At 31.0% G+C, this 10,613-nt stretch overlaps 1 long non-coding RNA gene across 2 annotated transcripts; it reads right to left on the bottom strand.

Annotated features, from left to right (window-relative positions):
- Window positions 1-9,152: 9,152 nt before the first annotated feature.
- On the bottom strand, window positions 9,153-10,351 carry LOC131631494 (uncharacterized). 2 transcript variants are annotated; one of them, XR_009292720.1, is made up of 3 exons: window positions 10,252-10,351; window positions 9,638-9,692; window positions 9,153-9,265 (listed from the first exon to the last, which is right to left on the bottom strand). It is a non-coding gene; the product is annotated as an uncharacterized LOC131631494 (long non-coding RNA). The 2 variants fall into 2 exon arrangements; XR_009292721.1 differs by lacking the exon at window positions 10,252-10,351 and adding an exon at window positions 9,793-10,004.
- Window positions 10,352-10,613: the final 262 nt, after the last annotated feature.

Here is a 10,613-nt window from a genome sequence, read left to right as displayed (position 1 = left end):
CCCTGAAAATCAACAAACACACCACAAAAAAAACAAGAAAAATCCTAGAAAGAACACTATACCTATGACTCTAATATCAGTTAATAACAACAAGAATCCCCGGCAACGGCGCCAATTTGATCCGCTGTCGCGCGCGGATCAAAAACGAGTTGTTTTGAATAAAACTGTAGAAAGCGACAAGTGACTCGCGTATCGTATCACAAGGCTTCTCGTTGATTATTAAACAAAGGTAAATCGATTTAGGGGGGTTTGTTTTAGATTTCGATTAAACAAAATAGTGAAAATAAGTGATTATCAAAATAAGCTGAAACGATTAATCTACTATTTTGGCTTCCTAACTTATCATTGATCCAAATAATTTCCAACTCACAAGCGGATTCTATTCCCTTTTCGATTATAAAAACAATTATATAAGCGCAATTGAAATTACGTGATGTATGTTCCTAATTCTCGAATTAAGCAATCGGATTATATATAGCAATCGTGAATTAAGCAAACACGACAAACATACGCGGATTAAGCAAACACGATTAAAGTATAGGAACATGCAACCATCGAAATAAATCAATCTAACCTTGGATAATATCGAATTAAGCAAACAACATATCAAAGATTAGAATTGAAAGGAAATAGATTAATTGGAAAATATAAGAACCTCAAAGTATCGGCGAAAACCGTTTACAGCATATTAACCTCTAGGAATTAGTTCTTCATGATCAAACGTACAAGCTCTTCGAAAAACGTGAATAGTAAAATCGTGAATAGTATTTCGTCTGGCTGCTAGACCTATTAGGAATCAGCAAAAAAATGTTTATGACCCAACTGGGTCGAATTACAAAACCCGATCCACTAGTAACGACCCAGAAACTGAAAATAAAATAGTGATGTAGCTTCAAACGCAAATCTGGGAGTTATAGGATCCGAATCTGACTTCGACTCCAACATGAAAGTCGTAGCTCTCTCTCTTAGCTTTCCGGCTATTATTAGCACGCCTCAATCGGATTCCTAGAACTCCAGCTATGATTGTTTCCGTGAAAGCTGTCAAAGCTGAAAATAAAATACGAAAATCAAATAAGCATAAAAATAAACTAAATTATGAAAACACATTAAAACATAAAAATAATCAAAACAAACCAAGGAAATACTTGAGTACAAACATGGAAGGACGTGCATAAAAATTCACTGATCATGAGTCCTTAAATAGGAATGGGGTTTTGACATTTTGGGAATGTTGGGGTGTAGGGATTTTGAGAGATAATTATTCAATCTATGATGCTAAACATGTTTGTGTTGATGTATGATAATTGTTTAGGTCATAGATTGTTTGCTTTTGCTTCAAATCGTTGCATTCAGGTGGATTAAGGGGGTGGAAATACCCCATGGCAGAACTGATGTGTTCTGCATTTTTTTGCAAAATCGCTATCCCGCTAAGCAAACTCAGGTCGCTTAGCAGATGTTGTTTGTGATTTTCAGAAATTTGCTAGGTCGCTAAGCGGAGTCAGGTCGCTCAGCGGATGCTGTTTGTGATTTTCAAAAAATCGCGAACCCGCTAAGCGGACTAAGGTCGCTTAGCGGATGTTGTGCGGTGCAAAATTTTATTTTCCTTCCCTGAGTGCAGTTTTGGTGCCCTAGTCGGAACCGGACTCCTCCCCGGTTATTAGTACGTATCTGTAGGTTGTATGTATGGTGTTTTATGGCATGTAATTTCAGAAATTTCATTCAATTACCTATGTATGCGTATTATTAATAATATTGAGAATGTTAATTCTATTTTTCTTGACTACTTGTTCATGATTAAAGATGAAATACAATTATATGTGATGAATCATGAATGATTGCTATTACCCGTTGTTTCGGTTAAACATTCAGGATTGATTGTATTGTGTGATTCGACGTTTGTCGTGCTTGTGTATGCTTGAATCAAAGTGGACCAGGTACTAGGTTGTTTTATGACTCGGGCTCCGTGATCAATAAGTCGTCTCGGGCTTCGTGATCAATGGCACAGCCCTGATCATGGATCAAAGGGCTCACACCTGAGCTACCGTTGCAGTGTGCTTGTGAGGGTCATGAGGCATTTTCCCACTTGGTCTTAACACATTTGCGTGCTCGGTATGGTGGGGTTATGAGGCCACGTAGGCAAAACATGACGGTAACTCACCTCTAGTGATGTCACGTAGACTAATCACTAGGCTTTCTCCCGGTGGGCTCATGTAGTCAAGATGGCGTTTTGCATTTGGCGTTAAAACACGTGCGTGAAAATGATAAATGGGACAATGACGCCATTTAGGAAAAGGTCATCTCGCAGCTATATAGGCTTGTGCAAACCCGTCTAATCATTCTTGCAGTATGCTTGTGCAAGTCTCTTGACGATAGACATGGGTGAACCCATCGAGGGTGTGTTTTGTAACCTAGTAGTGGTATTAACGTGCTTATTGATTCCTCGTACATGAGTATGGGTTTGCATACTTGTTTGTTGTATAAATTGTGTATTTGTGACATGATGAGTCTGATGGTGGACGGATCACTTGTTTGCTCTGTGCTTGTATCGGATGTGAGGATAAACCCCGAATCAGCGATGGATTCAGTTTTGTGATGCATGTACCCTTTAGATCCGAGTGGACCCATAAGATAGGTGGACTCACTGAGATTTAGTAATCTCATCCCATTCCAATTCTTATTTTTTCAGGTGGTTCGAGGCAAGATCGTGGTAAGGGTAAGATAGATTAGTCCTTTGGCAACACTTAGATGGATGTTTATCTTTTGTTCTGTCTTCGTGCCTTCTTAGTAGCTATATTTTGGATATTGTACTAGTTATGATGTTTTTATTTTGCCATGATACATTCCGCTTTTGTACCTTGTACTGATGATGTACTTTCATTTTTCGGTGTGATATTATGTTATGTTGTCTTTATGTACCATTATCAACATTTTCACGCATATTATTCTAGACATGTATGTGTGGGGTGTTACACCATTTGTTATTGTGAATGCTTTCTATTTTAGGTTTAGCAAGTCCTTATTTATATACTCTTACAGTATGGAATTGGACTCTTCAATCAAATTCAATCTTCTTCTTTTCAATCTACTGCAAGACCTTCACATAAAAATAGGAACAAATCGAATCAAAGTTTCTTAAAAAGTCTCCAAGATTCTTTTTATGAAACTAAATCAAATTTTTATTGTTCCTAAAAATGTCCTTAATTGGTTGCACCTGTATGAGTATCATAATCCTCCAGAATCTCATATTTTTCAATCAAATGTTAAAGGAATTAAACCATTTGTACTGTCAAGATGTTCTGGTATAATATATCACAACATTTGTCAAAACACATGATAGCATAACATGTCATGACAATTGATTAAGATGTTACAACATCTTGCTCAACATCAGATAAGAACCGTGTTTTAGCAAAATTTATGCCAACCATAAAACCATGGATCTAACAGTATGCAATTTGAGATTTTGAAGAAATTAGAAATGAAGCATTATAATAATGTCATTCCTTTGTATGAACCAAGGCTGCAGTTGTTGAAGAATGAGGATGAGCAAGATGTTAATCCACCTCAGTATTGGAGGCGGATTGGATCCTTGTGTTACTTGTGCTTTACACTATATTTGGCTAAAAATTCTTCATACAGTTTGTTATAGAAATGTGTTTCTTCATCACCAATAATTGCTAGAGGAGTGCCAAATTGAGTGAATATATTTTTTATCAAAAATTTAGTTACCACTTTGGCATGATTGGTTAATGATGCTAAAAACTCCATCAATTTAGAAACATAATCAACAACAACAAAATATAGAGATTTCCAAATTATTGGAGGAAAGGTCCCATAAAATCTATGCCCCAAACATCAAATAGTTATATTTCCAGAATACTTGTCAAGGGGATTTCTTCTTTTGTGGAAATATTTCCATTATTTTACATCTATTACAAAATCCAGAAAAAGTATGCACATCTTTGAATAAAGTAGGTCAAAATTTGTAGATCTATATGCTTGTAGGTAAGGAGCTAATGATCTTAATGCTTTTTACTGTCTTTGTGTTTTGATGATGATAACATTAATGCTTGTTGAAGTTGGTCGGGATATTTTTCCAAATCTCTGATGATGGTGATTAACTTGATTATATCTCAAGCTTCATCAAGTAGAATATCCAAGGTTCAAGTGAAGTGCTTATATGATTCATGTATATGGCAAAGGAACATGAAGCTTCAATAAAAAAGAGGAAGGGTGAAAGCCCACCTGTCCGTGTCTGTCCGAGTGATCAAAATCTTGTGAAAGTTGAAGAAGAAGAAGAAGAAGAAGAAGAAGAAGATAGTTTAAATGACGGCTAAAATTTCTAACTTTATCTGACCTTTCTAGTTGTATCTGTCCTTTCTTTCCATATGGGAAGCTTATATGTGCCTTTGAAATTCCTTGAATTCACGAAATATGATATACATGTCTTCATTACTTTCAATTTAAGAGTTTTCATCTTTTGACTCCATGTATTTGACTTCTATATATTTTAGTGTCAAATTTTTATTTCTTATCACCTTTTTTGCTTTCAGCAAGATAGTTTAGTTCATTCTCGTGTTCTTGTAATTTACCAAACAGAGTAGCCAAATCCAGAGACGATAAATCTTTAGATTCCCAAATGGCATTCACTTTAGGTAATATTTCAAGCTGTTGTTTAAGTATCTATGGAGCTTGTTAATTAAATCCTCATTTTGAAAATATTTACATAGAGCTCTTGAGTGATTAACAATGTGGATAAACCACTTTTCCATGTCTTGAATACTTTTTTTAATTATTCACCTTAAATAGCTCGTGGTAATGGGTTAATGTGTTCGTTCTAGCCCTTTTTTTGCAGAATTACAATGTGAAACACGAAAAAAAATTATCAATACCTAAATCAATAATGATGATAGTTTAAGATTTTAAATAATATTGCACCTTTTATTTACCTTCTTTGATCCAGATTACTCTAGATTTGTTTTTTACAACAACATCAAATTAATGTGTGGGAACAAATGGAATATTTTAACAACGAACCAGATATCACAATTCGTCCTCTATATAAAGAGTTTTATTTTCTCGTTCTAATAAGCATATATCTCTCCATTAAATAATGGGAGTTTGTTTGATGAATCGTTTGATGTCATCCTACTTCCTAAGATGATTAGTCTTAGGGTTAAATATACAATACCCCCATGTAATATAGGCAAAATTTGCTTTACCCCCTTGTAAAAACAATTGGATGTTCTCCTTGAAATGTTAAAATCTATGTCTTTTGTCCCCTTAAGTGCACAAGTTACCCCCTGTATTTTTTTTATTTACCCCCTAGATTCAGCATTTTATTTGTAAGCTTAGGGGGGAATCCAAAAAAAAATTATTACAGCGGGATAATCCAAAAAAAATATATTGCAAGGGGTAAAGCAAAAATCGCCTACATTACAGAGGGTAAAGTGGTATTAACTCTTAGTCTTATAACATGAGTTAGGCTCTGATGATACTTTGTGACCAAGTGACTTCAAACACGAGAAAGGGTAAACTGTGTTATATGTTTTTTGAAAACTATTTTGGAAACGGTGGATTTTATCTTGGTAAGTATTAAGAATGAAGATGAAGCGCATAACTAAGCGTAGATGATAAATTGCACAAATATAAAAGACCAAAGTTAGGAAATCTTACACCCTGATTTATATTGGTCCGGTCGTCAACCATGCGGCCTAGTCCAGTCCCCAAGAGTTTCCCATTGAAACTTCCACTACCGAATTGAGTTTTTACTATAGCACAACCACAACATCCCTACATCAAGCTTTTACCCATGTTCATTTTACAAAATTTATATCATTTACAATTTCACAAATGAACTAAGCTCTTGATTTACAATTACAACACAATCATCTATAATCAACAAAACTACACAACTTTTATTTTAAGCATTTCGCTCTCTCATGTGTGTGTATGTGTGTGCGTGCATTACTTTAGTGCATTATTTTAATAATTTGAGAGCTAATCACACTTATTATACACTATTGATCCTAAACAGATAAAAACAAACTAAGGCACATGATGAGACGAGCTTTCAAAGGATTTAGTTCCTTTGGTGCTGATCTTAGCATCACTAGTCAAAATTTTATTAATTTTTCATGTCTGTTTTGGTGCTTTTTTCAAGCCATATAAAGATTTAAGAAGTTTATATATTTTTTCTGTTGGTCAAAAACTCCACATCCTTCGAGTTGAGCCATATAAATTATTTTTCAAAATCCCATTTAAAAAAGTTATTTTTACATCCATTTGATGTATCACAAGTTTATTAATAGATATTAAAGTATAAAAGTAATCAATATTTTCTTTTTGAAAAAAACCTTGTCCACTAAACGAGATTTGTATTTATCGATTGACCCAATAGGATTACAACCAATAGGTTTTTCTCTTAGAGGTAAATCGACTAAAATACAAGTTTTACATTTTGAAATTGAATCAATTTTGATTTTAATAGATAATTTTTAAAATTTTGATTCAAAAGAAGAAATAGCTTCATGAAAATTGTTAGACTCATTATCGACAAGTATAAAAAAATCATTTCCAAAGAATGACTTTTTTCCTTACCTTTTACTTCTCCTTAGATCCTCATTGGGGTTTTCATAATTAGTTTCTAAAGGTTTATTAAAGCTACCTTATGTTCCTAATTTCAAATAAAATATATATTTTCAAAAAGTTTATTAGGAGCATGAAAGCTAATTAGCACGACATTCATTATTTCTTTTAAAGTTTTATTTTTTCAGCTCCACCATTAGATTCAAGAGAATAAGGAAAAGTTGTTTAATGTATTCTATCTTATTTTTCACAAAAATCATTATTGGAGATATACTCACCACCACGATCAAACTTAAATCTTTTAGTCTCTTTATTTAATTAATTTTCTATTTCAGCTGAATATGATATATATATATATATATATATATATATATATATATATATATATATATATATATATATATATATATATATATATATATATATATATATATATATATATATATATATATATATATATATATATATATATATATATATATATATATATATATATATATATATCAATCAGATGTTTAATTATTATAAATCTCAAGTATCTATAAAGTCCATCTATAAAAGTCACATAGTGACATTTACCACCTCTTGTTAATATGTCATAATTTAACTTGCCAAGTCTCACGAGTTAGTCAAATTTATTCAATTTTGATCATTTCATAAATATTAAGCACAAAGAAACCATGGTTACAATATCCCATTCCACAAAACTATTGTTTGTCATTATAATCTTGTTAGATTCTAATACACCTTTAGACCAATTACTTCTCAATAAACTAGTGTGAAACCCGTGCCTCCGCACGGGTTCTGGTGTGGACCGGTTTTATGTTACCAGTTAGAATATGGAATTCAAAAATAATAGAAAAAATTAAAATAAATTATAAAAAAAAGGATAAAAAAGAAGTCTAAGATTAATATATAAATTAAAATTTAAAATATTAAATGTGTTCCAATATAATATAGGAGTTTTTTATAAACCACTAATATTTAGGTTTTTGTCGGCCACCTTGAGTAATTCATAATATTTTTAAAAAGATATTTTTTTTGAACAATAATTATTATTTTTCTGTATATAAAAATATGTTTTCCTGTATTTATTTCTCGTATGTAAATATTATTTTTGTTTTGACATTCTTTATAAAATTATTGGAATCAATAGTAAATATATTCCCGTATATAAATTTTAATTTTTTGAATTAATAGTAAATTTATTCTCGTATATAAAAAGGGTTTGCCAAACAGAACCTTATATATTACAAAGAAATGGAAAAAAAGTATGTTCAATAAATTTATTACAATTATTTTATTTATTGATAGATTAAAAATATAATTAGTTTGATGAATGATAATATCTGATAAAGTATTTGAAATATATATATTGTACATTTAAAACACCATTACTCGTTATTTAATATCAATAATTATATAAAATTCAATTCTAATTCTAATTAGTGCATATTTAAAATTCTGAAACCTTAATCATTACTATTTATTATAAATATTCATCTTGCAATTAAAATTTTAACTCTACAATTTCTATCATTTAAGAAACGTATAACTCTATCATTATGTTGAAATGATTAGCCTTAATAACAAATTCTCAAATTCATTTGTAATTAATAGTATTTTTGCTCTTATATTTAATTATAATTATGTTCTTTTATTTATGTTGGAATATGGAGTAATGTAGGATGTTGAACATTTATTTTGTCCTGATGTGCTTTGATTATGTAGTAACTTGTAAGAGATAAAAAGCAAATTTGAAAATTCTAAATATCAAAACTTCTCATTTTGTTTTGGTTATTTAAAAAAAATTGTACTTATTTGATAGTAGTCTCTTATAACATGAAAATAAAAATAAAAAATAAATGTACTTATTTGTTACAAAGTTGAATTTCCAAGAAACACAGTAATAAAAAAATAATAAAACAAAAACAAAATTTTGACATCATTTATAAAAATACGTAAATCAGTAATATATTTTTTTCTTATATAAAAATAATATCGTTTATAAATATAATTTGGATTAATCATAGATTGTTTTCCCGTATTTTGACATCATTTATAAAAAGTTTAATCAACAATACATTTTTTTCTCATATACCAATAAAAATTTGATTCAGTAACATTTTTAAAGCACGTAACAGTATCAAATCAAATGACAAAATATCAGCATAATTTAAAGCACATAACTTTTTTTCTTATTATTAACATTAATTTGTCTTAAAAATTGAGAGGTAAAAAAATAGACATATTTATACACACAATAAAAATATAATAATATAATACACAACTTGCAATATGCACATTAAATATTCATAATACTTATACACTCAACTTTCTGTCAATGATGAAGTTTTCTCAAGTTGAGGAAAAGACCTTAAAAGAAATCATGCAACATGTAAAACAAATCAAATGTATGTTTCTTTCTGCAAGTTTTGCCTTCCATCTCCGATAAGAGAGGACAAAAACATTATCCAAGTTTCTTTGGATTTTCCCAAGTAAATTATAACTAAATAAGCAAATGCCCATTATATGGTTACCAAAAAGTAATGATAATAATACAAGTTTAGTATCCTCCCAAATACAAGAGCAGTTGAAGCAGTGGTGCCAGAGGAGATATCAAGCGAACAGGAATCAGCAAACGCATAATCAACTTTCGACATCCACATAGCCCAAACTGCAGATATTGTAACATCCACATAACTAATCCCACTTATACCAACAACAATCAAACAGTCAGAACCATGAATAAAACCAGAAGAACATAGTTTCTTTCCCTCTAACTAAACCATATATAAAATTAAAGTAGAGAACATAAAAAAAACATAAAAGCCCTTATATTTGAAATAGTTGAAAATTGGAACCAAGTCTTTGTGTCTAGCAAGACTCATGGACAGATCATTATCAACTGGTACAGTCTTGTTTGTGTCACAAACTACATGAGAGTAAATAAGAATTGGATGATCAATGTGATTGTCATGAACTTCAGATGACTCAATGAGATTCAGATCACAAGTATTCACAGTAGAAACGGAACCTCTGCGATTACCTTAACCTCTCGCAAAACCATCCCCGCCACCACCGTCGCCGCGATTGCGATACCTCTAATATAAATGTTGCAGAAAAATCAATAAGAAGTTATTAATATGGGACATTCATGCATATAACAAATCAATGTTGAATCAATAATAGACATCATATTACCTTTCCTCCCTCAATCATATTCACCAAACATTCCGAAGTTGCAACCAGAATATCAACACCCCTCTCGAAAACCCGAAGATGGCTACAGTCATAAACAATGAATTAAATCAACACTATAAAAACTCATAAACCAACAAAATAAAACAAAAAACAATACATAAAACAAACATGTTGACTAATAGGAGCATCCCCATAAACATTTGCAATATTCACTCCAGTTTGCTTCAGCATGTACCTAACAAATTTAGTCTTAAACATGTAAAAAAATTAGATTCAAGTTACGTTGTTGTTTTCTTCTTCACCCTCACACACAAGTTAATTTTGTAGATCTAATCTATTTTCTCCACACAAAAAAACAATACATAATGAATCATATAAAACTAAGTTAGTGAAAAATCAAAGAGAAATTATTTTAGTAAGAACTGAATGTAAATATAGATCAGTTTGCTAAATAAATACCTCAGATCTGAGTTTAATCAGAAGGACAGACCTCTCCAAATTTGAATCCAACAGTTTGAAACCCCTAAAATTTGCACATATAAATAAAGCCTGTAAAAAACCTGCACATATAGACAACATCAAACATTAACAACAATAACATCTTTTTCAAGTAACACCAAAGAATTTTCTCAATGGAAAGTCTCTAAATCCATCAAATACAAAACATATTAACAGGCCAAATCAGAAGAAAAAAAAGAAGATAAAGTTGAAACCGATCATGTTTCTGAATAATAATCGTCTGCCTCCGCAAACTAACACTGACGAAGAATCTATAACCAAATGTTAAGATTTTTAGTATCAAAATGAAGAAAAAAATAAAT

The sequence above is a fragment of the Vicia villosa genome, unplaced genomic scaffold (genome assembly GCF_029867415.1).
Source record: "Vicia villosa cultivar HV-30 ecotype Madison, WI unplaced genomic scaffold, Vvil1.0 ctg.000835F_1_1, whole genome shotgun sequence".
Taxonomy (NCBI): domain Eukaryota; kingdom Viridiplantae; phylum Streptophyta; class Magnoliopsida; order Fabales; family Fabaceae; genus Vicia; species Vicia villosa.
Note: the sequence above shows the minus strand (reverse complement) of the source record. Positions and strands in the feature narration are given on the sequence as shown.